Genomic DNA, 27,806 nt, shown 5'->3' with positions numbered 1-27,806 from the left:
CGTAGCCTGAGGACCTGGAATTAAAAAGTGTGTGTGTGTGTGTGTGTGTGTGGGTAATATATATAGTGCCTATAGGAAGTCTACACCCCCTTTCAAAATGTTCACCTCTTGTTGCCTTGGATTTCAGTAAAATGGTTTTGTTGTATTCCACTTACCTACACATCCCCCACCACTTCCAAGTGTAACAAATATCCTAAGAATTTGTAGAAATAGCTTGGTTGGATAATCAGTCAATCAAAACCTTTATTCCTGCTGGGAAGCCCAACTGAGACTGAAACCTCAGTTGCTACAACTGAGGAAAGAAATAAAACGTAGGCTAGTAAAGAAAAACACAACACATAATACACACGTACATAAAACATATAGTCAAGCATTACAAGAACATCTTTTGGTGAGCCGGACACCTAAAATAGGCCTAAAATCACTCAAGGGAACCAGATAACATTAAAACAGTAGGCTTTCTTGCTAAAAACAGTAAAAGAAAATGGTATTTCTAAAATCCAGTGCACGATGCTGTGCTGAGTGTGTCCGGGAAAGTGTCCACCCCTCTTGTGATCGCTATTCTACATGAGCTCATTTGTAACCCATTGCCTTCAAAATCACACACCAAATAAGGTGGTCTGTGTTGAATTATAATGATTCACATGTTTTCAGGATAAATTCAGCAGTCCCTGTAGGTTCCCACTGCTGGGTCGTGCATTTCAAAGCAAAGACAAAGCTGTTGCAAGGCACAGATCAGGGGATGGTATGAATAAATATGAACGAATTTGAACATCCGGGTCAAGATGATTATTACGAAGTGGAAGGTGTGTGGCACCACCAAGACCCTGCGTAGATCAAGCTGTCCCACAAACTGGATAACTGAGACTGATCAGAGAGGCGACCAAGAGGCCAATGGCAGCTTTGCAAGAGACATTTATGGCCAAGACTGGTCAAAGTGTGCATATGACAACAGTGTCCCAATCGATCGACAAATCTGGCCTGTATGGTACTCAAGAAAGCCCACCTTAAATCCCATTTGATGTATGCCAAAGAGACCGATCCCAACAGACTCTCAGCTGTAATTACTGCCAAAGGTGCATCCACCAAGTATTAACTCAGGCGGGGTGGAGACTTTTTAATTTATATTTTTTTTCCACAATAAAAACTTGTCCCTTTAACAGTGTGGAGTGTAGTGTGTAGATAAGTGGAAAAATCCTCATTTAAATGCATGAAACTCCGAGGCACTGACACAACAGAACGTGAAGAGAGTTCACAGTTCACAGAGGCGCTGTAGATGAGGTGTATTCTCTCAGTCACACATGGGGTTACACGTTCTCTCTCTCTGTAGCCCAGGTGGTATAAACCTCACACAAGCCTCAGATCTAATTAATAATAAATCGAGCATCTGCCAGAAATACGTGGATCACTTTCTCTGAGTGTAAAATGAAGTGAAGATAATCTTACTCTGTATTTTAGAAACAGCTTGAGGGACAGTACAACCCCACTATCTATACGGTCCGCGTGCTTGGACTGAGCGCCCTGCATCGCAGAAACCTGTCCGTATGAACTGACTGTTGTTAATGGACAGTCATAATGTAGAGTCTCCAAGATCGCAAATGTGATTTTGTTTGTATAATTATTATTATTACCTTTATTATTAGTTTCTTAGCTCAGAGCGACTTACAGTTGACACAGGAAACATTTTATAGCATCACAAGAGTGCCCGTAATACAATCAGTACAAAATACAATAAGCATTCATCTGAGTACAATGAGGTGACAAGTGCACAAATAAGGCTGTTAAGTCCCAGTATGTGCTAAAGGGCGGGGGAGGAACGGGAGAAGTCGCAGTGACAAGAGACATGTTGATAAGTTCCCAAGAGCACAAGGAATCATAATTTCATAAAGTGCATCTTAAAAGGTCTGCAGAGCGACGGGGCTGAAGGGTTTCTCCTCACACAAGTCTCCTGGGACAACGCAGGTCGGGGGACGTGCGTGAGAAGGCCGTGTTTCACCCCAGCCTCCGCGCAGAAACCATCACAAGGAAAATTAAAATGCGCCAATAATAAAACACACAATATGAGTTTTAAACTCCAGCTCTGGGGAAACGGCATTGCACCTCATTTGCAGATAATGGGAAAAACAAACAAACAACGTGAAAGAAATCGTCATTATGGCAAATGGAGTTTTCTGACTGCCATCAAGTAGCGAGGCGTGTGGGTACTGCACGCCCAACGAGTCCCTCAGCGCCAGCCTGTCATTTCATGTGTGCCACGCGTGACTTGACCACGGCTGTCCGATCACACTGCTCCCCGGGTCCTCTCTATGGCCCAGTACTTAGTCCCTCATATTTTTGTAGTTCTGTACGAGCTACTCACTAGAGCCCCTCTGCCTTCTGTGGAAAACTTTAAAGAGAATTATTAAAACACCCAACCGCTGGCTGCCTTGGAATAGTTTAGAACTTATAAAAAATTGACTGGATCTCTTTTCTTTTTAGGTTATTAATTAATTGAATACATTTATTTCCCCCCATCCCCGTCTTCCTCTCCTCCAGTTCCACCTGGCTGGTTGAAATCTCTCGGCACCGTCTGCATACAAATAGGCACGGCGGTTTAATAGTTTTGTTTGGCAATAAAAACGTTGCCGCAGCGAAACAGCGAGTCGGCCGGCTTGTAATTAGAATCCATGCATCATATCCCTTGAAAATGAGACAAAATACAACAACATGAGCTACCGACTCTCACGCAAGCAGATTTCTAAGAGGCGCGCAGGAATGGGGGCCTAACTTTCCGAGAGTCTGTATCCCACAATGAATTATGTGCTTATTTGACCTGTATGTGATGTTATTTTCCATAAAAATTAAATTAAAACCTCACACAAACAGAGGTCCAACAATAGGGAATTAATGAACTGATTGCATTAAAAGCGTGATTTTTTAGGGTCCCCACAATGCAATGTGTATGCATACAAATATCAAAACAAACAGAAAAACCCAATGAATTACTGACGGCATAAGCTATTGATTATAACACCGCAGGGATTTATGAGTGCAGTTCACAAAGAGATTTATAACTTCCCTTGCATGTTTCAACGATATAATTTTACTGTATCAGTGATCCAGGGGCCCCTTTAAGATGCATGTGATGTTTTGTTGTAAATGGTAAATCTGATCACTGAAGAATAAACAAATGTGCCTCCCCCCCACTCGGGCACCAGGGCCGCATTTCATTATCATGCATTGCGACGCCATGCCGGTGAGGCAGTCAAACACAATTAATTGTAGGGGTTTTTTTCCTCTCAAATTAGGTGACCAACAAATGCAATTAAAGACAAGAAAAGATAAACGCACGCACAGACGAGGCACGTTCGCCTGGTGAGAGGAGGCACTCCATCATGTTTATGAAACCCCCGCGCTGGAGTTCCCTCCGTCCGACAGGCTGCTTTCCCCCCATTAGGCACTTTAAAACTACGGCGGCTTTATCGCAGGCCCATTACGGTGCGGGGATAGATTGCCGGGGCGGCCGGGACGTGAGCAGATGCCGGGAAGAACACCGACCAGCACCAATCAACTCAAACACAATGACAACAGTAACATACTCGGGCCTGTGTTCATTATTATGCATGTAGTAAATCTATTTTATACAGTTGTATTTTAACGAGATGTAATCACTTCTGATAAAAGACTGCAACCCATTGTCTATCTGAAAACATAAATAGGCTTCTCCAACTCACATCCTCAGATCTTTTCTCCGCTTCCTGTTCTTATGTTTTTGTAATAAACTTGTTACTTCATCAGTGCATCCTGACAATTTCTAAAACCACTACAGTGTACAATGAGTGTATCAAATGTATAGACCCGTCCGTCCATCCCTCCACCCCTGTACACGTCAGCAATACCTCTATCCTGAGAAACAGTCAGGACCAACAAGTTTATATTCAGTTTTGTGCAGCTCTCATACAAATTAGGTTCATGCCTTTAATATAGTATCCCGAGCTGATGTGGGTGCATTCTGGGATGCAGGTCTGCGAACAAGGTGACCTTTGTCGTTGACCACAGGAATGCCTTAATGAGAGCACATCACCGCCCAGCCTGTGACTGTGGAGCAGCTCTCGATAATAATACGAATGATACGTTACTGAGCTTCCTCTGTGTCAGACTGGGGCTCCCAGCTGTGGCCTCTGGCATCCTGCCGCTTCGAAGGGTTACAGCTTGGCTGGTCCAGGTGCTTAATATTCAGTCTTTGTCACGGTATTCCCGAATAACATATATAGCCACATTATTATTATTATTGTATTTTTTTTTATTTTTATGAGCAGATGCCCTTAGTCACAGCTTTCACAAGAAACATTTTCAAAACCTTACAAAGTGCAGTAAATACAGTCAGTGCACAGCACTACCAGCGCACGTCCTAGTACACACGAGCTGACGAGTGCAGACGTGACGGGGGGCTGTCCCAGGCATGTGCCGAGGGGTGGGGTGGGCATAGGAACAGGAGGAGTTACGGTAAAGTGATAAACGTGCTAAATATACACCAGTAGTCGTGAGGCAGCAGAGTATAGAACATTGCGCGAGTAATACGGAATCAAACACATCCCAAAATAAACTTCTCTGCTTCTTCTGGGAAGTGTGTTCAGTACCCTACAACTTCCTTCTACGCCGTTGTCCATCACAGCAGCTCGGTCGGAAGGCCAGGGCTGGAGTTCCTGATCAGAATGTCCCTCGTCTCTTCCCTTACTGCCAAGCGCCCCCCCCCCCGGGAGCGGGAGGTTGTGGGGGCGGGTGGAGGTGCGTGTCACCTTCGCTGGCGGGTTTGTGGTGTGCAGTCTGCCCTCAACCTTCGGCGTGTTTACATGATGGCTGGAAGCTCGCCTGTGTCCCTCCCTTGGTCTCAGAGCAGTAGAGGTCCTTGTATTGACCCCCATTTCTAATTCATGTGCCCCTCTGGTCGCCTCAGGGATGCAGACAGGAGCCCAGTCGCTCAGGCCGGTCAAGACACATGAACAAAAAACGTGCAGTGTGGCGGCGTCGATCTCGAGACTTCAGAGCTCTGCCCTCGTGCGTTTCATAGTCGTAATCTGGATGGACGTCTAAGACTCTTTAAAGGTATTAAAAAAATACAAATAAAAGCAACTCTGTTGATGGGAGGTGTCAGGTGAAGAAATATATACCTGTAAACAATCGCTGCATTGTTTGAATTCATTTCTGTGCTCGAAAAACGCTGACTGCATCCCGAGAAACTCCTCTCCCTGTGACTTTCCTGTAGTGCTGGTGTCCCATCAGTCATTGCTCAGTTTTTATTGCGTTTTAATGAAACATGCATTATACATCACGGGCCCTATTGAAATATGACCGCGCCGTACATAAAGGATTATGTATATTAAACATCTATTTTTACCTCAAAGTCCTAAAAAAATAATATTTCTCCTCCTCGAATCAGGCAGGAACCGGGGCGTACTGTTAGGCGGGAACAATCGAGTACAGCAGATAGCAGTTAATAGCTTTTTAATGTATTTTAAAAGGCAATTTAACAATTTTATTTGCATGGTTATGTTTTTGTGCTGCCTATGTCAGTGTCTTGGCAGGCTTTTCTGCTTGTTTATGTTGGTATGGATGTATTTACTTATTCGCAGCTGAATTTGGAAGACCTTTGTTAGAAATGGTCACACAGAGCTGAACTTGCTGACCTGTTGAGGTACATTTTCTCAGTGGCGGCCTTAATCCAAGAGTGAAATATATACTTAACATTCAGTGTCTACCTGTATTTAACCCATGACTGTGGAGGCTCGTTACACATCTCAATGTGTCGCCTGTGACCTTTAACATCGCTTCCTGCTCTCGTTATTTTCTCCTAGTATTATTTCCTTGACCACCCCTGGGAGTGCAGGGGGGGCACATAAAACAATACTTTCACAGTTGTGTGAAATGGAGAGACTGCGGAGAGTGTTTGTGTGTGTCCAACAGTTCTGTGTGGCGGGGGTGGGGCAGATCGCTTGGGGATCTGAGTGTTTGAGCGGGGAATTGTGGTGGCTTCTGGGGTCAAAAGTTAGCCCTCGTGTGGGGAGAGGGGGACACGGGGACATAGAGGGGTGCCCCAGGCCCCAGGCCCTGTGTTAGACTTTGAGTCAAGATACACCTGCGCCATTAACTCCCCTGCAGAGACACCCTGGCACCCTGACCTGGATTCTTTGTGAATCCAGGTTGCAGAAGCCAGAGACGGTGCCATACTCTCACAGCACACTGTCTGCGCCTAAAGCTGCCGCAGAGACCCTTCCACAAAACCCCTCCGCCGCTGGAGTCTCACACTGCTGGTGTGAAATGAGGAAGAGGGCTTTGATTTATTGTCAGTCCTTTAGACTATTGCTATTCCCTGCTCCTGTCTTCAAAATATCCACAACTGTGGTGTTTTGTGTTATTTATATGTGAGCGTGTTTGTAATTGGGTACAGGCAGGGTGTTAGTTCCAGCTGCCAGTAAAGTTCAGTGTGAGAAAGCAGTGCTGCAGATTCGATCCCTCTCTTTGGAGATGTTGTGTCGCCGGTAACGAGTCGGAGTCCCCCCGGGGGATTGAAACGCAATTGCTTTTTTTTTTTTTTCCTCTTCTTCCTTCTGCCTTCTCTCTTATTTTTCCATTTTCCTTGAACTGCAGATTGAAACATATTAGATTTATAAGACTCTTGCAAACAGTCCCAGCGCTGTGTCAACGGAGACGCGCTCTGCATTCCCGAGCACCGGCATCATCGCGCGGCCTTTACAGAGCTTACGATCGCCGGTGTGGGCACCTGCTGGGTGCAGGGGGCACAGATGGGAGATGATGTGTATGAATCCACAGGACCACAGTGAACCAATAAGATGTTTGTTGTCTAATGGTAATAAAATAATCTAGAGAAACAGGTGACAGAGATACAGAGGATCCCCAGACTCTGAGCCCTGAGAGAAATAGGCATGGTTATTTATAGGCTGACACCTCGAAAGTGAACAAAGAAAAGTCTACATATGGGAATAATTAGGAAGAATCCATGAATATGCATTAAATACTGATTCATATGCAAAGCTAACAGATTATATTGGCTACTGAATAATAAACACTATAGCTAATGAGTAGATATGTCAAACCCTCTGGTACATTTCCACTGCACCACTCCTTGGAAACCACAGGAAGGTCCGTTATCAATGTAGACATGTTCTCCTCGTCCCCCAAAAGTGTACAGGCAGGGAGATCAGATGTTTTAAGAACGGAGTCTCTCTGTCTGCTACAGACTTCAAGACACAGACTGACAGAGACAGAAAACATCAACAGAAAGAGTTGAGTTGGCCGTTCTTGAAGTGAATCCATAACGTACAGTTGTGTCCACTGCCCCCTCAAACAGCCCCAGTCCTGCATGGAAGATGGGACGGTGCCATAGCGTGTCATGACAGAGGGGGTGATTCGCCACGCATGCGTCTTTCGGTTATGAACTCGTGTAACCCCGTTCCCGCTCTCTGAAGTTGAACTCGGCCGCGATTACAGAATTCTAATCCTTAAAGCAGAGAGAACTCTATCCAGTGCCACGGTTTAATCACCTTTCCATGATGGCTTTTTGAATGGATGTAATTATTCCAAATTAAAATGTTGAATTTCTAATGTAATCCAGCCATTTAATAATTCATATCGTGCTGCGCGGACCATTTATAATTAAAACAGAACGCGCCGATATTTTATGCATCTTACAATATTGTGTTCTTTTGTGTTTCCCACAGAAATTCACCTCATCTAGAGAACAGAAGATATACGTCTCTTAAGAGTGCATTTTTAATGCTTTTTGTCGGTTGATTTATTTCTATATTTGTTCTAAATGCTTTATAACCGCAAATCAGTTTGAATAACAGCTTTGCTTGGCAGAAATGTGAGTAAGAGCTTTGGTTTGAAGGGAGAACAGTATGAATCTTTTACAAATGCAGATAATGACCTGCCAGGATGAGAGACTCATTAAGTTTCCGGTAACTAAGATTTTCTTTCAAATATCTTTTTTTTTCTTCTGCTAACGCTTTGTGAAAACCTAAGATGAAGTTTGAACGATACCTAAAGCTCCAACTCAATTCCAAGATTTGAGATAGTCACAATAAGTTGACCGCACTGGGAGAGGGTTCGGGTTCGATTCCCAATAAACTTTAGACTCCAGATATTTTTATTAAAACACTAATTACTTTGACTTTAAACAGAATTAATGTTTTGTTTGGAATCGTGTGCATTATTCCTCGTCATGCTCATCTCATATTTTTAATGTAAGTTTGTTGTTAAAATTCTCATTTATAAAGCAAAGACGCAATTAAAGATCCTAATGTATTTTTTATAGATGGAAACATAATTTGAAAATGCAAAGAGCTAGCAGCTCTTTAATGATACGACGCATAATAATAAAGCATATCTCGGCCACTTCTCTCGTAAAAGAAATATAAAAGTAATGGCAGTATATTTCTTGTAATCCTATTAAATACACAGACTGAAAATGCAAATGATTTTCATAAACAAATGAGCAACATCAAAGGTAATTAAGCCCCATGCTGTGCGTTTCAAAAGCAAAGTTTGCATATTTGTCTCCATATATATATACACACACACACACACACACAAGTTGCTATATATGGAAATGTTTCTGTAACAATGGGAGCAGGTCCGATGTGTTCATGCTCCATATTCTCTCTGACTTCTGATTCTCCCAGAACTCAGATTATTTGTAAATACGTAATTCAGGTATTCGTAATGCAGAGAAACAGGTCTTGGTCAAATCCCTCGTGCTCACCAGTGATGACCACACAGCCCTTGGGCACACTCCTGGCTGGGCACTGTGCCTCCCTCGCTTTCTCCACTCCACTCCACTCCTGTCTAAAATGAAGTAATCGAGACTGATACCAGCAAGACAGGATGTTCGTATGCATTTGAATCCCACTCTGCCTATATGAACTGCCCAGAAATCCAGTCTGTATTGGCGGCTCTTTAGGGAAAGGATACGTTATCGAGTGCCACGCGATTGAGAATTATGTCACCGCGCTTTTAGCTTTGTTTACATTGATCAAACTGAGCCGGTCCGGGCGTCCTGGTTTCGAGAGATCCATCCCCTCCTGGAGGAAGTGCAGCAGTCCATGATGTCTTGAAGGCCAGCACGGTTATACACGGATCACCGGCAGTTTATCTTGGCCTTGTAGAAATACCACACTGACAGCAGCATTACGGATGTCCTTTCGTGCCAGTTTATTATTTTAAATTTGAATTCACAATCAAATAGTTGAGACCAATTTTCAAAACCAAACTTCTGATCGAAAAACAGAGGGGGATAGGGATGAATTTGACCACCTGACACCTCCTGGTGTCCAGCCACCGAGCCCCAGAGAGATGTTCTTTACCCCTCGTTAGCCAAGTGGAGCGAGGGCCTCGGCTCAGGACGATGATTCATGGAGTGAACTCTGCAGAATGACCTGTTTATGGCTCTTCAAAAACAGATCATGAGCGACCAAAAAGTAACAAAAAAAAAGCCAGTCAGAGAGAAGGATGACTTAGATAAAAATATAACTGTAAGCCAGCGTACAGGCACTGCGTTTCAGTCCTCCGCACACGAGATACGTCTTTGGGATTCTGTTAAGTCCGGAGCTCAAGGAAACGGGACATTTCACAGCGCTGGTGTTCATTAAATCCCCGGCTGCCAGACTTTTTCCAGAGGCTGTTGCAGGAAATAAAGTTTGGCAGACCACGGCGATAGGAACTCCACAGCCCAGACACAGTGTATTGCATGTTAAAACACTCACACGGGCACTCAGACAAAGGGTGGGGAAAAAATGTAATTACCAACCAAGAGTGCCGTACCAGCACAGAGCAATGGACGCATTTAGAAGGTTCTTCTTAATATCTTCATGGATGTGTTAACGTGGACTTTAGATGAATGTGACCACAGCGTTTTTATGTCATTACTAAGCATTGGCACTGACACTCCTATACAATCAGCCCTTTCCTTCACTCATCCACTGCTGCCCGTGCTTGTCTAGAATGAGGATGTGTGATGAATATGTCGTGTGACAAAATGCTCTCTCTGGCTTGTTTTGTTTGCCTTGTTTGTCTCTGGTTTCTCCATCAATTAAGAGTGAGTGACACTAGGCATTAGGCGTGTTGTGTCCTTCTGTGGTGACTGGGATCGTGTGTATGTGTCAAGGATACTGCACACAATATATGTTATCATTGTTATTAATTATAATATAGCTTGAGCCACAGCAGACCAGTGCATTGATGTTTTCTGGCATCCCGTTGTTTACTTATGATAGTATATCTAAGTAGAGCTGAAGTACACCGATCAGCCACAAAATTATGAGCACTGACAGGTGAAGTGAATAACACTGATAATCTCGTTATCATGGCACCTGTCAGTGGGTGGGATATATTGGGCAGCAAGTGAACATTTTGTCATCAAAGTTGATGTGTTAGAAGCAGGAAAAATGTGCAGCGTAAGGATCTGAGCGACTTTGACAAGGGCCATATTGTGATTGCTAGACGACTGGGTCAGAGCATCTCCAAAACTGCAGCTCTTGTGGGGTGTTCCCGGTCTGCAGTGGTCAGTACCTATCAAAAGTGTACAAGGAAGGAAAAGCGGCGACATGGTCATGGGTGGCCAAGGCTCATTGATGCACGTGGGGAGCGAAGGCTGGCCTGTGTGGTCCGACCCAACAGACGAGCTACTGTAGCTCAAATTGCTGAAAAAGTGAATGCTGGTTCTGATAGAAAGGTGTCAGAACACACAGTGCATCGCAGTTTGTTGCGTATGGGGCTGCATAGTCGCAGACCAGTCAGGGTGCCCATGCTGACCCCTGTCCACTGCCGAAAGTGCCTACAATGGGCACGTGAGCATCAGAACTGGACCACGGAGCAATGGAAGAAGGTGGCCTGGTCTGATGAATCACGAGTTCAAGGTGTTGACTTGGCCTCCAAATTCCCCAGATCTCAAACCAATCGAGCATCTGTGGGATGTGCTGGACAAACAAGTCCGATCCATGGAGGCCCCACCTCGCAACTTACAGGACTTAAAGGATCTGCTGCTAATGTCTTGGTGCCAGATACCACAGCACACCTTCAGAGGTCTAGTGGAGTCCATGCCTCGACGGGTCAGGGCTGTTTTGGTGGCAAAAGAGGGACCTACACGATATTAGGCAGGTGGTCATAATGTTATGGCTGATCAATGTATATCTCAAGCGGATGCTAACTACCCGATGCTGTCGGTGATTGAGGATGGATTTATTTACATTTTACTGTGTCCTCATTACCTCCCCAGTCAGGGGCAGCCTGGGACCAAAAAACTGCCCTGGACTATTACCCACTCTGAGGAGTGCTGGCGAAATACGGTCTGGGGCGGGGGGTGCCGGCGAAGTGCGGTCAGGAGGGGGAGGGTGAGAATCGACCGGCCCACTGAACTGAAATATGGTCCAGCCCTTCTGGCATTTGCCTATGCCCCCAGTCCCACCTGATTGGACTTGGGATTCCAGTCTTTCAGGACACTTTGACATTCAGAGTCAAAACCTCTCCTTCCCCACCCCTACCACCCCCCATCTCCTGACACTCGGATAACAAGGAGAGGAAACCCAAGACGTCTGGCCTGCCTCCCACAGTAGAGCCGGGGAGATCGATGGTGATGGGACAGTCTTGGGTGACCCAGCAGGCTCTTAATGTCTGGGCTTCCCCGTTTCCTTTTTTATTTTTAAATAAATGGCGCTGTGGCTTGTGTACTGTGCAGTTCCAGGCCGGGTCCGGTTTCTCTGAGCTCATCACAGTCTCTCCATGGGGCCACCGGGATATTCCCTCAGTCCAAGATCTCCTTGTTATGAGCGGCCAGGGAGCCCGGGCCACTATCTGTTCATCAATCTCTCTATCTCTCTCTCTCTGGAGACCCCCTCCATGCTGTCGTTTCCTAGTGGGGATTACAAATGCCCGATCTCCTCTTTCATTCGTTTCACACCAGCTATCAAGTGTCCCCCCCTTCCTCAGGCACACAGGAAATTGAGAATAAGATGGATGGAGACTGTGGCTCGGATTTCCCAAGATTCCTGTGCGGAATTCTTGATGTCCTTTATCGGAGCGCCGTCACGTATCCAGTTATCATGATGAATTGTTTCCAAGGCCTTCAAAAGCTTATAAATAATACATGTGGTTTGTGTGCACTTGAATTTAAGAAATATATATGTGTGTGTGTATATATATATATATATATATATATATATATATATATATGTATGTATGTATATAATGTGTGGCTTATTGAGATTTAAGTAATATCACAATAAATATTCCCCAGTGCAGTTAGCTTGCACCAGAAAATCCTCAATACATTTGGGGACGTGGAGTGTCATAAATATCTATCGATCTCAGTAAAAATACCATCTGTAATTAGACTGAATCCTTGCGAGGCGCTTGTGATCTATGAGAAAGAGGCCCTGGAATGCGATAAACATCCGCTGCAATGTTATTTCAATCGACGGCACACTGCACGCCCAGCGTTAAGTGGATTTATTAATATTCCTGCTGGTGGTGGGGATGTTGTTGTTGTTGTTTTTAATTAAGACATGTGTCTTTAATGATGATATTGACTGTGGCTGTTTTTGGATATAAACACATTTGAATGCTGAGGAATAGCACGGGGAAATTAGTGATTTTTGGGCCAGTATATCGCAATTGGAATTTGGCTAATTAATGCTCCATGATGTAGGTCTGTGAGAAATCATCATAGCTGGAGAGTCTTCCACAGCAAACCCGGGAGGATGAGTTTCTAACGAACAGCAGCCACACACAGGGGCAGGCCGTATCGGAGTAAACATCTACAAGCCGGGGAAGTGAAGGTTATTTAAGTGAGGCTCACGTGGCTTTTTATAGAGCCGTTCGTTTCGGGGCCAGATGATTTACAGTAGCCACCAGAAAAGGGATCTTCATTATGAGTATCGCTTCCTCTCGATCTGTAGATGTGGAAGATGTAAGAGCTCAGTAATAGGATTTTGTAATAAAGCAAAGGCCATTCTTTGAAAGGAAGGGATGCGACGCCACTCTGTGCCCCGTGGCTGATAAAAGAGCATCTTTCCTCTCATTAACACCTGCGCCATGCAGCTCTGATCGTCAGCAAAGGAGGCGCTGATTGCACGGAGAAGAGAAATGGCATCCTCCACTCAGAAGGAAATTAGTTATTAAAAAGATGCACTAACTCATTTAGTTTTAATTTTATTTTCCACAGTGGGGGTGGGGGATGGAGCCTAAACTACCCTAAAGGGATTATTTTAATTTACTTAAAATGTTATTGCATCCTTGTCCAGCGTTTTAAAAAAGAAAACAGAAGCCAGTTGGTTCAGTGGTTAAGGAACAGGCCTCGAGACTAGGAGGCTGCTGTGTGTTTCCCTGCTTCACGTAGCTGTGCCGTTGCTGTCGCAGCTGCTCCTTCCAATGAGACTGAAGACCCAACTCCTGTCCTGTAAGTCGCTTTCAATCACATGAGTGACTTATTCTGTTGACTGTTCCCTGAGCTACTGCACTGGACAGGCCCGCAAATGCCCCCAAAAGTACGAATATCAAACCCACGGCGCCAAACTGCCCGGGCCCCTCAACTGCAGGGGGCCGGCATTCAATCAGGAGTGCCGGGGGCAGGGCCGCAGGTGTCACACAAGGAGCTGCCGTGTGTCAAAGGCAAGCTGCATCCCTCACTTATGGAGATGAGATTTCTTCCTGACGCGTGACACACGGGAGGATCTACATCTTTATCGCCACGTCGGAGGTAGGCCCCGTGGGAGTCGTTTCACATTCCTCTGCAATAGATTTTCAGTCAATTAACTCCCTTCCATCAGTGTGAGGCGGCGTAACTCATCTTTGCTTCGTCGTAAGTGTCTCCTGTAAATAAACACCTTCGCTCGGCTTCCCGGTGGGAACTGCGGATGTAATAGCTGAAGGAATCGCAGGTGTGCCGTTCCACTCAAATCCACCCACTGGCTGATCTCTCGGCCGAACGGCCCGCGGCGGCGGCCCTGTGGCGATGTCTTTATCAGCTCCCGCTCCGAGCGTTAATTGTCAGGTTGGAGGGCAACTCTGCTGACCTGGGTGTCTCCGGGGGGGAAGACACTGGACACAATTAAACGAGTGAAAATTGCTGATCTAGTATTAGTATCAAATAGTATTATTCACTCCCCCTTGCTTAGATGTGTGGCTTCACCGGTATGGATGGTTTGCCATTAAGAATCGCAAGCGAAGTTAAACTTTAAAAGTCTCCCTCTGTCGCCTCACGCTTGAAATTGTGTGTGTGCGTATATAGTCTGTTTTTTATTATTATTGTTATTGCTATCCTGTATCAAAATTGCACACGGTTAAATAAAGCATCCATTAAACAGCTAAATAATTTTCGAACGGGAAAGAAACACACCGCAGGCCGTAAAGAGATGGATTGGGTGCAGTGAACCGCGCCGCACCCCACTCATTTCTGATAGATACAGTCAATGCATGTGCAGATGCTGCAGATCCATCAATGCCTGTGCGGTTATATATGCCGGTGCTTTAGCTGCAGTGCTCAGGAATACACAATAAAAAGAGAGAGAGAGAGGAGAGGAGAGGGAGAGAGAGAGAGAGAGAGAGAGAGAGAGAGAGAGAGAGAGAGAGGGAACGTGGAAGTAATGACAGCTCTGTCAGAGAAGACACATACTCGTGAGATTAAAGGATGAGCACTAATTGTGACCCCTGTCTGCGGTTCTTGACTGCTTCCTGTCTTGTTCGAAAACCTGCTGCCTCTCTCTCTCTCGGTGTGAGTGTGTGTATAATATAAATGTAGAAATGTGGGCTTACGTGGTCCTTAACTGTCTAACAACGCTCACTTATTTCCAAGATGGGGTCTCTAGGAAGATCATTAGAGCCGAGGAATAATTAAGTCTTTGTCAGCTTTAATGAAGTACATGTCATCTGTACCATGTTCTCGGCCTGCGCTTCAGGGGGAGACATCAGAGCTCAGAGGTTGTGTGGGTGTCTATTGAGCACCCGACATAAATCTGCCACGACACACTCAAAACTCAGAGAAATCAGGGGTTGCCATTTCGGCTGGGGGTGCCCGAACTCTCCTCCGTTCTCTACCCAGCTTGGGCTACGACTAACGCGACTAATACTCTCACTGCAGATTCACCCGCACAACAGTGGTCAAAGGGGTGTGGCTTTTTGGTATGTGGTGGGCTTATCTTGTGAACATCCCTTTCAAAGGAACATATTTTTCAGAGATTTTAATGTAATATCGTCATCCTGTTGAATATATTCAGTCATTACTGAAGTACCCACAAGATTCCTCTCAGTGGAATTAGAGGAAGTGTGAAAGTTGATGAACAAATTTTTGTTTTGTTTAGTGGGACTCACAGCTGTAATATTAATCATTAATCATTTATATTAACCACCCAAATAAAAGTAATCATACAGACTCTTATCAAAGCTCCTCCTTTTGATTATGAATAAAAAAGAGCTAGTATATGTAAAATCTCCCATCCCTGGGAGAACGGTGGGAAAATCAGTTTTAAGTCCGAAACTCTGAAAAGACTGTGCGCATGTGTAATACCAGTGTCTGTGTGTGTGTGTCTGTCTGTGTGTGCATGTGTCTATGCATGTGTCTAGGTGTGCATGTGTGTGTGTGTGTGTGTGTCTATGAGTGTGCACACATGGGGGGAGTGTTTGTTTTAATTGATAGAACGGTTTCTTTCCTAGTGTAATTAACTTTATTAAAATCACGGAGGTGTGATTGATTTTGAAGCGTTGCTTGGTGTGAGACGGTCAGAGCGCTGGGGGGGGAGGGGGGGGCTGACCAAGCGAGTCATTTCTCAAACGGCAATTAAAAACCTCCACTTCTCTGCTGCTCATAATAAGGCCGAGCCACCATACCCTTCAGACACGCAATCTCTCCTCTTTAATTTAGCAATTAACCAGCGTGTGCGACTCTCTTAATTATTTCTTGCATCCCCCTCAAAGCTGCCAGCTTCCCTGCCGCGGCTCGGGTGCTTCCCAGACTGGGCTTTCTGCGTCCAGACTGGAGGCACTCTGTAATTGTGATTAATAAAGAAGACGCTCGTTCACTGGAGGGGGGGGCTCGTTAGTGGTGCAGGTACATTAAATGGCCTGCCGGGACAGGAGGACGCGCCCGTCTCATTACTCTTGGTAATTACGGTGAGCTTCCCAGTCGGTGCCAGCTAGTAATACCCAGAAGGACGCCCTGTGCTGGAGGGATGCCTCCTCCCGGCGGCGTGTCCTGCCCATGCGCTGACCCCCATAACCCCATGATTGGTTATCGACACGGTGGCGGCACCCCTGTGACCAGGCCCCAGCCTCGGAGGAGCACCAGCATGGGCAGATCTTGTGTGACTTGGATCATAGTGAGTCTCCAACCCTGTACGTTGCCTGAGCTGAAAGCATCCCCCCAATACCATCACTGTTTTAACATCCAAATCTGATTAAATGAATGTAATAATCATAACAATAATAATAAAATCCTTGAGAGAAAAGCAACTGGTTCTGTCTGCAGGGAGCTTTTCTTTGAGCTGTCTGTATCCCACACACTTTCCTCTCCCTGGGAAACTCCTCTGACTCCTACAGTTCCCTTTGAAGCTGCACCCCCTGCTTTTGTTTTGAGTTTAAAATAGTTTGCCTGCACTCCTGCCTTCAGTACCAACTACCAGATCTAATGAAGAAGAGGAGAGAAAATAAAAATAAAAAGAGAAAGCTGAGTTAATGGGAGCCGGCAGGAAACGGGCTGATTGAATTAACTCCCGGCTCCCGTGTCGGCAGTCTGGCACTGCTCTCGAGCACTTAATTCATTACCGACCCGCTAACTCGCTTAATAAATAATATCGCTTCACCAGAGCAAAATGAGAAGAAAGCCCCCGAATGGGCCTGCGATTATATACGGCACCTGTCCCCCCGTCCTGATGGATGCTCGGACCGGCCTCGCGTTGTTGAGCAAACTTGTCCGTTCCATTTTTCTTTATTTCTCTATCCTCCCCACAATCGATGAGCATGCAATCGCCGACTGGACACTGCTGCTGGTATTGGAGTTTGGTTTTTAGGCTGGTGATTACCTTCGTCCAGGCAGCGATCTGGGAATTGTATGGATGGGTCTCCCCCCCACCTGTAACACATCTTTCACAGACCTGCACATGAACCCCGGTCTCGGAGGACGTGGTGAAATCTCGGACGTTTGTTTTTCAATGGCTTTTTAATGGGATTTATATTTTTATCCCTGTGGACAAATCACAACATGATTCCAGGAGCGCTGCACTAATATTACGGCCCTTTCTTACATAGACATGAAATGAGGTGTTGGGGGGGTGTGTGTGTGTGAAAAGTAATAATTGAGATCAGAGAGAGAATACACATTGCGTTTTGCCTGCTGTAATGTCTGCCTGTGTACAGATTCGCCAGAGATTAAATGATAGTTAAATGATAGTTGTAGTTAAGTCATCTGAAACCCCCGAATCTCGTTGCCATCAGGAAAACAAAAGCTCTCCGTAATGCCGGTAAAGGAGGGGGGAGGAAAAACGAAACGCCAAACCGAACGCTTTTCATTGCTTCTCATTCCTCCTCCACTAACAGGCTCCCGATTCCTCCCTGATGATAAAGCCACACAATAAAAACAACAAATAAAAACACGAAACGCATTCGTTGTGAATAAACATTAGTTTGTATCTGGTGAAATGAATACCATGTTCCCTGGAAGAGAAACATCCCTAGGCCAAAGAACCTATTAGGCTGCGAACAAATGGGATTTTCTTCTGCAGCTGAAAACGTGTGTTCGAGCTCAGCTCGTGGTGTCCAGGGCCGGGGGTGCGGGCTGGCTACTAAACCGGCTCAATATTGCATAAGCTTGGCGGAAATGTTAAGTAATTTTGACTTTTTAATTTGAATTTAATGGTGTTTACTGCAACAGGGAAGATTAAGACCCCTCAGGGGTGTCTCTGCCCACTGTTTTCTAACCACGGCTGCAACACTGGGGAAACATCGTGATAGATGAATCGCTGAAGTCTTTAAAAAAATAAAAAATAACTGCTCCTTCTTCTCTGATCCCGCTGACAGGCTTTTTGTCGGCTGAACCTGTTCATTAAGCGCTGGAGCTGCTCTCGCGGCGGGAGACCCTGCCACCGCGCCACGTGTCTGTTCCTCTTCGACGTGATTAAGGATCACACAGAGAGTGTATCTCTGATCTGATGGAACCTCGACTCCACACAACGGCGCAAGTTATCATATATTGTGACCTAAATGAAAGGAGTACCATTCGGATAAACATTTGTAAACACTAGCAGGAAATGTCGGGGGGAAGTATTTCAGTCTTGGTCATCATGGCTCCATCTCTCAGGTTTATTTTCCTTTCTTCCCAATCGCTTCTCTCTTTGCCTCCCAGCCTCCCGGCCATGTGAGCCAAATCCATTTGTCAAAGCTGGGCAGCGACTCGCAACCCGAGCTGAGCCAGTTTCTGAGAATTACACAGAATGCAAAGAAAGGAAACCGTACCCAAAGACAGCACGCGATAAAAGCTTTCAGTTCTCCGTGCATCGATTTATTCCACATCTCTTAAATGGATGCTTTTACCTGGGTCTGTAATGGACTCCCCGCGCAGTGCGTCACGGCTCTTTTACACCCAGACAAAAGCAGAACAACTTTAATTTTGCCTTAATGCGAGAGCACTGGTTGTGCAAAGCCAGGCACCTATAATTACACTGCATGAATATGCAAATGTCCGCAGTAGCTGATTAACGGCACTTGTTTTACCTCCAAGGAAATCAGCCGGGGCCGAATAGCGGCGCACAGTCAAGGCTGCCATCTTAATTACGGAGCCAAACAATAACGGTAATGAAGGCGCCGGGCTCTGCGTGCTAACAGGCTCTCGCTCCGTCTGTCAGGTGCGCCACTCCGCCATGCCGCCCTCCCCGGCGCGGTGTCAGGCCTCAGCCGGGAGACGGGGGCTGGAGGGGCGCGGAGGTCCTCGGCGTATACGTCTCGCTCCTTAATTAGTTTAATTAACAACAGGGTTTTGTCTTCCTTGATCGAAAGTAAAATGTCAATGTATTCCGGCTCCCCCCCACAACCATGTCTTCCTTGGAGACTTTTAAAGAGGATTAAAAATGAATTAGCTGATCTTCACACCGATGGCGCTGGGGGATGATATCGTATCAGTCGTCCCCCCCCCACATCGCAGGAGGCCTGCCGTCCCTGATGCCTTCTCCCGGTCGACCACAAACCGTGTGTCGTGGAAAGTGTCGAAAGACGGCGATAGCCTGCTTACACACGGTGGCGATTACACTGAAATAAGGCACCGTGTTGCCTTCGTAGGAGCCGCGCACAATAGACGATAAAATAAAAAAAACGGCATGAAATATAAAGGTAACACTTGCCTTACATTATTTAACACCTGTTTAAAGTGTTATGAATGATTCATGAGGAACACCGTGTTTGAAAGTGTTGCAATAACACGCCACAGAGAATTTTAGAGAATTTGAGAAGGAGAGAGGGAAGTACCTGGGCTTTTAGTGAGTCTGACCGTCCAGAAAGGCCCAATCCATCACGGTCGCCGGACTGGGCGGTCCTCGCCGGGTCTCATTTTCTGCGCAGGAGCTGCCAGGGCTCCCCTGAAGGAGGCAGAGCAGCTCCGATGACAAAGTGCCTTCATCTCCCTCCACCCCTCCAGCTCCTGGGACCGCAGCCGTCGCTCACTGGCTGTTTGGAAAGGGGATGAATTAGCAGTAGTGTGCTGCAGTGATTCATTCCTGCCATCAAACTCTCCTCACCCCCCCATGTCTTCTCTTAAAGCCAAGGTGACGTAAAACTGAGCTTCAAGATCTTCAGTCATTCGATTAAGCGATTATTTGAATGTATTAAACTGCAGGCTGATGGCACTGAACCACAGACCTGCTCTGAGATTTGGTTGAACGTTGGTATGTCAGCTGTTGCATTCTTAAAATATCCCCGAGGCGATTATGAACCACCTGCCTGTCTACCAGAGTCTACCCTGGGCAAAATCTGTGTATGATCTTCTCTGAGGGGTTGGAGCACAGTTTGGAGGGGGCAGCTCCAGTTGCTGGGATAATTGTCCCTCGTCCAAAGCCCTGCGCGGCGCAGGAGAGCTTCAGACTCATCAAGAAGATGCCAGGGAAGCCTTTCTCAGATCCACTCTGGAGGTCTGGGAAAATGCCACCACTGCCACCTTTCGGTGCTCTACAACACGGCTTGGACAGCAGTGCATCCCGGCCCCCTGCAGCCTGATCTGCACAGGCTGCTTGTGTATTATTTCTTCCTCCCCCCCAGGCAGTTAGGTGTTATAACCTCGTTTACCCATTCGGTAAAGTCTAGGACGCAGATAAATCCTTATTTAAAATATATGAAATATAACCGCCTCCCCACCATGTTAGCATTATTGTCACTGTTTTATCTTTTAGTCTCAAACCCGTTTGCAGTCCTCCCCTCCCGGCCACTGAGATGGTCCAGACAAAATACAGAGCTGTAAAGGGAGACCGCGGAGGGCCCGCGCAGCCCCTCACAGCCCCTCACAGCCCCTCACAGCGCCTCACAGCGCTTCCCAGCCCCTCACAGCCCCTCACAGCGCCTCACAACGCTTCCCAGCCCCTCACAGTGCCTCACAGCCCCTCACAGCCCCTCACAGCCCCTCACAGCCCCTAACAGCGCCTCACAGTGCCCAGAGCATCCAGCGCGTCCAGCTGCAGCTGCTCTCTGCTCTCCAGGGTTGTTTTGAGATGACGGGTGAAGGGAAGGGGGTACCTGAGAAGAACCGGTAGGATTTGGGCAAGAGTCATGAGGAGGTCCAATGCTGCAGCTCAGCTCATGTCACAGAACCGGCCTCTGTTTTTCTGTATAATCATTCAGTTATTATCAACAGATTTATGAGATTTTCCAGCAGTGATTTATATTGCTCATATTGGCTTCAGAGCCACAGAGAAATGTGTGATTTTGCAAGCTTTCAATATGTGCTCACAGACAGGGCAATGCAGATACATAAATATATACAGTATATAAGCAGCCAGTGATCAGATTGTGTGAAATGTTTCTCATTGCATTGCCTTCACCAGGTCAGACACCTGAGTTGAGTGCTATTTATGTATTAATATTTCATTTGAACAAGAAATTAACTTTTGTCTCTGATTCTAAACAAAATCTGCGATTCTCCACAGAGTACCGTGACAGAAACGGGAGCTCGTATGTGGCAGATCATTGACGTGCTTAATAACATCGTGATACTTCTGAGAGAGGTTTTGAAATTGTTCTTGAAAGAGGAGACCATCAAGCGCCCGGCGCTTTAGAACGTCTCTCGCTTGTGCGCCGGCGCGTGACATAGTTCCTTAGGTTTACCCCTTTGCCCGCGCATTAGCAGTGCTGCGTGGTTATTTATTCAATCTCTCTACAGCAGCTAAATGCACTTAACCACTTTATATAAAAATAAACAAATCAATACTGTAGCCGCGTCTCTGGGAGCGTTGCACGAAAGTAAACAGTTTGCAAAATAATTGAATGAACGCCTCTCAGACTGTGACAAATGACTGTTATCTGTGACTAATCTGAAGACGTCCAATTACACACTGGTTTGGTTATGTGCATCACCGCCGAGACGCAGATGAAAATAATTCTCTCCTTGGATGACTGCCTCCCATAGGTTTCTGTTTCTTAGTGCATTGCAGAAAATCCCACCTGGGCCTTCTGGATTATGCGTGAGTGGATCTTGCCAATAGTCTTTTGAATACACATTTTTACCAGTGCTTGCTTGGTATCTTCAGTACTACAACAGCAAGAGTTCAATAAAGGAGGAAGTGAAACAGATAAAGGGCAAAAATGGAAGTATCTTGCAAAACGAACAAGATCTGGCAAATGTTCTAAATGAGTATTTCACAGAGGTTTTTACAGAAGAAAAAACAGATGACATTCCACAAGTTGACAATCAGTCCAGTCAAACCCTAAGAGAGATCAGGATAAATGAGGAGGAGGTACTAAAGGGACTAGCAGAATTAAAAACCAACAAATCACCTGGGCCAGATGGGATATTTCCAACAGTACTTAAAGAAATTTGGGAAATTATTTATAGGCCGCTAACTCAATTATTCCAAATGACACAGGGGATGTGCCAACTGACTGGAAGACAGCAAATGTCAAACCAATCCACAAGAAAGGGGACAAAACTGAGCCAGGAAGTTACAGACCAATCAGTCTCACCTGCATCACCTGTAAAATGTTGGAAAAAATTATTAGACAGAAAATAGAGCAGCATCTTAATGAAAAACATATTCTTGGAGATAGTCAACATGGGTTTAGACGAGGCAGATCATGTCTTAGTAATTTAATATGCAACTGCAGCTGTAGATCATGTGAAAGCATATGATACACTTAGATTTCCAAAAAGCTTTTGATAAGGTTCCACATCCTCAAATTGGAAGCTGCAGGCATTCAGGGCAATGTAAGTAGATGGATTATGAACTGGTTGATGTCTAGGAAACAGAGGGTGTTGATTAGAGGAGTCGCTTCTAACTGGAGTGAGGTTGTTAGTGGAGTTCCACAGGGATCAGTACTAGGGCCTGTGCTTTTTCTAATCTATATTAATGATCTGGACTCTGGGATAGTTAGCAAACTTGTCAAATTTGCAGATGATACTAAAATTGGTGGCTCAGCAGATACAATCTCGGCAGCACAGGTTATTCAAAGGGACTCAGATAATATTCAGTTGACACCTGGCAGATGAAATTCAATGTGGACAAGTGCAAGGTATTACATGCAGGTAACAGAAATGTCCCTATAATTACACTATGGGAGGAATAGAACTAGATTAAGTAACGCATGAGAAAGACCTAGGAGTCTACGTGGACTCCTCACTTTCTCCATCCAAACAATGTGGGAAGCAATAAAAAAGGCAAACAGAGTGTTAGAGTATATTGTCAAAAGTGTAGAATTGAGAACAAGGGCAGTGATGTTCAGACTGTACAATGCACTAGTTAGAGCTCATCTGGATACTGTGGACAGTTCTGGGCTCCACACTTCAAGAAAGATATTGCTGCTCTAGAGGCAGTTCAGAGGAGCAACCAGACTTATTCCAGGTCTGAAGGGAAAGTCCTACTGAGAGACTGAGGACCTGAACCTTTTCACCCTGGAACAGAGGAGACTACGTGGGGACTTGATCCAAGTCTTCAACATCATGAAAGGCATCGACCACATCAAACCAGAGGAGCTTTTCCAGATCAGCAGGGACACACGCACCCGGGGACACAAATGGAAATTGGGCTTCAAGGCATTCGAGACAGAAAACAGGAGACACTTCTTCACACAGAGAGGCGTCACAATCTGAACAAACTCCCCAGCGATGTGGCTGAAGAGACAATTTGGGAACATTCAAAAACAGACTGGATAGGATCCTTGATCACTTAGTTATTAATGGACACCAAACGAGCATGATGGGGTGAATGGGCTCCTCTCGATTGGACACTCTCTCATGTTCTTATGTTCTTATGATTGTAAGGACTCTTAAAACGTGAAGTCTCTCACTCTGATATAGCTCTGAACCCACAGCTGCTGTGCGTGCGTGTAAGACAGCAGTCACACGACAGCCAGGTGTTTGTCTGCACCATGCAAACAGCGCAGCTCAGACAGGACTGACAGACATACAGCTGTTTGGCCACCCTGCTGGAGTGACCGTTGTAGGGCGAGCACATAGATCCTTGACTAACTTTAAGCCGTATCAATTGTCTATTTACTTCTTTTTGTTTTGATTTTAGATTGAATTTGGATGTGTATCTGACATACATGAACTCCAAAATGTCCTGACTGCAAGCTTTCAAGCAACACAACATGGACACGGTGAGAGGGTCCGAGTACTCGTGTGAGGCCCCCCGTACATGACCGCGGTATTGTTTGAGCACCTCGCCTGATTCGCCCTTTCGTTTCCGGGCTCCGCACCATTCTCCAATCACTCGCTCTCATTTTGATTTCTTTCAACCCCACTGCAAAATGAGCAGTGATTAATTGCCAGCAGTGTGCGGCCACGTAACATAATGAATGAACCCTGACTCTCATTATCAATTCTGCGCATTATTGCCTTCCGAGCAAATGCAGAATCGGCACCGTTTTAATAGAAATTTATAGAAATGAGTGGGGAAAAGAAACATTTCTCTTTCTCGCCCCCCCTTTTATAAATCATGCTTTTATACAATGCTGTATTACAATTCTGCAACAATACCTATTTAAGTTCAACATAATGAAAGATTACTGTCCCCACTGCGCGGCTGCATACAGGTAATTATCAAACTGGGCCGCCATTAGTCATTGGGACGGTGGTGTCTTGCAAGTTCAGCTGGGTAATAATTGCCTTTAGTTCTGAGTTATAAATCTCCTTTTTCAAACTAAGGAAACGGCAATAATTTATACCGCGTTAGATGAGAATGCCTTGCAGGATTCTTAGCGTATGAGCGGGATTTAGGACTTTTATTAGAAGTCTGTGGCAGCGCCATTAAAACGCCTGTCACCGTGGGTTTATTCCTTGTGTGCCAAGACCTCGCCTTGCATTTTAATCCGAGGCGCTCGCTCCCCGTCCCGTTTCCTCTCGTCTCTGGCAGTATTATTATACTGTAGTTGCTCAGAACTGCGTGTCTGATCATTATAAGCAATTGCTTAGAAAATCTCTGACCGTACCCCCCCCTCCCCAAACACACAGACACACATTAAACACAGCCTGTGGTTTTAATTTAAATCTCAATGGTATGACATCTTTAGAATGACTGTCTCAGTTTAATTGGATAGAACAAAAGTGCAGTGAAAGAATGTAATTGGAGGGCTTTACTTGATTCAAGTTGGTATTGCCTCGTAGCTCAGTCTTTAAGTTATATATGTGTGTGTGTGTGTGTGTGTGTGTGTGTGTGTGTTTTTGATACTGATGGATCTCCATATTAGGAAACAGGCCAGCTGTGAGGTTAATTTAATATATCCCGCCTGTCTGATATTCCACCCTTTCCTCTTTAAATCTGGAGTTCACGAAGTTCTGGCACACCTGCTTTCCCCCTCCCTCCGTCACTCTTTACCCTCCAATCCCGAGTTTCCACTCTCATTGTCCTATTTTCCCTGTGTGTGTGGTTATTGCCTCCTAATGAGTTGTCTGTGCTTAAACAGCAGAAACTCGGTTAATTCCAGCCGCCCACGCGCCAGGCCCCTCCGGTGCTCCTGGTTACAATCGTGGATCTTCTCTTCGGTTGGCATTAAAGGAGCAGGCTGTGTCGACTGCATTTTTCATGCCGTTTTGTTTCTGTCCCGTCGCTTGGCTGATATTTCCCGACGGCTGTCACGTGATGATCTGTCCCCGTGAGATGGTCTGACGAGGGCAGCGCAGAGGTGGTACAGGGTAGGTCACTTCCTCGCCAGCGCCCAAACAGCATCACATGTGTGAGCCCAATTCGGCACATACCAACACTTGCCTTCTGTGTCCTCCAGGTCTACCAACCCTGTTTAACAATAGAGGTCTCTCTACCCTTGATTCCTCCCTGCCAGTAGGGATTAATCATTCATCATGTGACGCTACGATCTACAGTAATGCTACTGTTGAGGGAAATTCCATACTGCTAGATATATACTGGTAGACCAAAAGACAACAGGGACACGTTCAAAAACAGGACTGCAGATTAAATGGATGGTTTCCAGTGAGGGACAGGCCCGGCTCTTCTCCCCTGCATTTGGGTCTGTTAAAACCTGTGTCCCCAAAATACAAGTATAAGAACATAAGAATCGAGAGGAGGCCATTCACCCCATCGTGCTCGTTTGGTCTCCATTAATAACTAAGTGATCAAGGATCCTATCCAGTCTGTTTTTAATGTTCCCAAATTGTCTCTTCAGCCACATCGCTGGGGAGTTTGTTCAGATTGTGACGCCTCTCTGTGTGAAGAAGTGTCTCCTGTTTTCTGTCTCGAATGCCTTGAAGCCCAATTTCCATTTGTGTCCCCGGGTGCGTGTGTCCCTGCTGATCTGGAAAAGCTCCTCTGGTTTGAAAGTATAAATCTGAAGCCTCACATTCAGAAACTCCATGCCTGTAATAGTGAAATACTTCAAACCCTTCTGTCTTTTCATAACGATTGAGTGTCAATGTCAATCTTATTGATAGAAAATATCTGGCATCTAGCATGGCAGTCTGAATCTCGCCCATACGTCTCTCTCGATAGCTGTTCACACCCCTCCCTTCCTGGGATCGGAAGCTGTTGGCCAGTCTTCTTTGCTTTGCGGTTAATATTCAGCCCTCGTCTCCTCAGAGCTGCAAAAATGGCTTTGTCTTCCAGCTCTGGGAAGCTAAAGCACTCTGACCTTTTCCATGCAGACAAAAGCGTGCGGCGCTGAAGTAAATCAGAAGACGGATAGACGCCTCTCTGTCCGTGCGCCCGGCGAGCATCCGTCTTCCCCTGCCGTCATCACACGCACTTTCCTCTGAGTGCCACCATTAATTCTACACGCAAATACGGCAGGCGTCTTGCTCGGCACATTATTTCTCGTGGGGCCACCAAATGATCAGGGTGTCATTAGCAATAAACGCCTCCCCATCATAACTTTTGCCCCTGCCCTTTCTGTTGAGGCTGTCAGCTTCAATACGTTGTTGCTGGATTTAGCTTCTTGTTTTTTGTGGCAGCCTCTGCGAGGTGGGAATTTGGGAGCCTAAGATGGAGCCAAGAAGCAAGCTGGAGTTTTTCACAGACCTCCCGTATGGGACGTCGGGGATTTGCAAAATGTTGCAGCAAAGCTTGGACACCAGCATAAACACAAGCTGTTCCCAAACGTGGGCATTTCCAGCCTCATTCCAGGCTGTGCTTGTGGACGATCCAAACCCCTCCACATGGTGGCCATTTTCTAAACGGTTCAGAGCAGTTGGAAACATTTCTGGTTATAGATTACAAGCTTGTCAGACAGTTGTTCTGACCACGCAAATGTGAACGCACCAGTATGTGTGCGTGTGTTTGTTGGTGTAGTCGTATTTGGACTCCACATACCTGCCTGTGCACATTCATTCAGAATAAGTATCAAGCATCAGAGAAGAAAGTAGCACCTGGTGTTCAGCTTACATAAGGGAGACGGTGACCAGTAAAAGCCGGACTGGATCAGATGTCCACAAAAGGGGGAGTTGTTTTAGGTTTACGTGCAACCTGACAAACATGTACATCAGCTTTAATGGCGGATTATCCTCATCAAAGGGGGGAAACAACACAGCGCTCATATTCAATAATTAAAAGATACACATTATTTTCAACTTCATTCACTCCACCGGGCTCTGTGAGCTTCACCCAGGAATATTAGCATCCTAGGAATCATTTTGAAAATCGACACCGCATCATGGACCCTTTGTTTTTAGTAATATAAAGTCTTTAAACTGTCTGAGCGGAGAAGCAGGATTGGTGAAGGATTTTTAGAGCTTTTATGGGATATTGCACCACACGCCAGCTCCCATAATGTACCACACATGACCACTTCCTGTGCTATCCAGCCCTCTGTCCCTTCACTGTTTCCAACTTTGGGAATAAACCCGATTGTACTGACATTAGCAGTATGCTAATGGTGGATTTACATATGTTAATGCCTCATGTATTTGTAAAAAGTGTGCACCTCTGAACTCCCAGAATGTGTGGACTTTTAATTGTCACTTTCTTTTTTCCACTGGATAAATGAACTGGGTGTATAGCTGTGGCTAGTCTTGTACAGAGCAGGTTTGTGGGCAGCCTTAATTTCTGCAGCGTAGCGGTTATCGTGGAGGGTCCGCTATAGTTTGCAACACGATGGAGCCGTTGCTTCTGCCCACCGGAGTCGAG

The sequence above is a fragment of the Amia ocellicauda genome, chromosome 7 (assembly GCF_036373705.1).
Source record: "Amia ocellicauda isolate fAmiCal2 chromosome 7, fAmiCal2.hap1, whole genome shotgun sequence".
Lineage (NCBI taxonomy): Eukaryota > Metazoa > Chordata > Actinopteri > Amiiformes > Amiidae > Amia > Amia ocellicauda.
Note: the sequence above shows the minus strand (reverse complement) of the source record.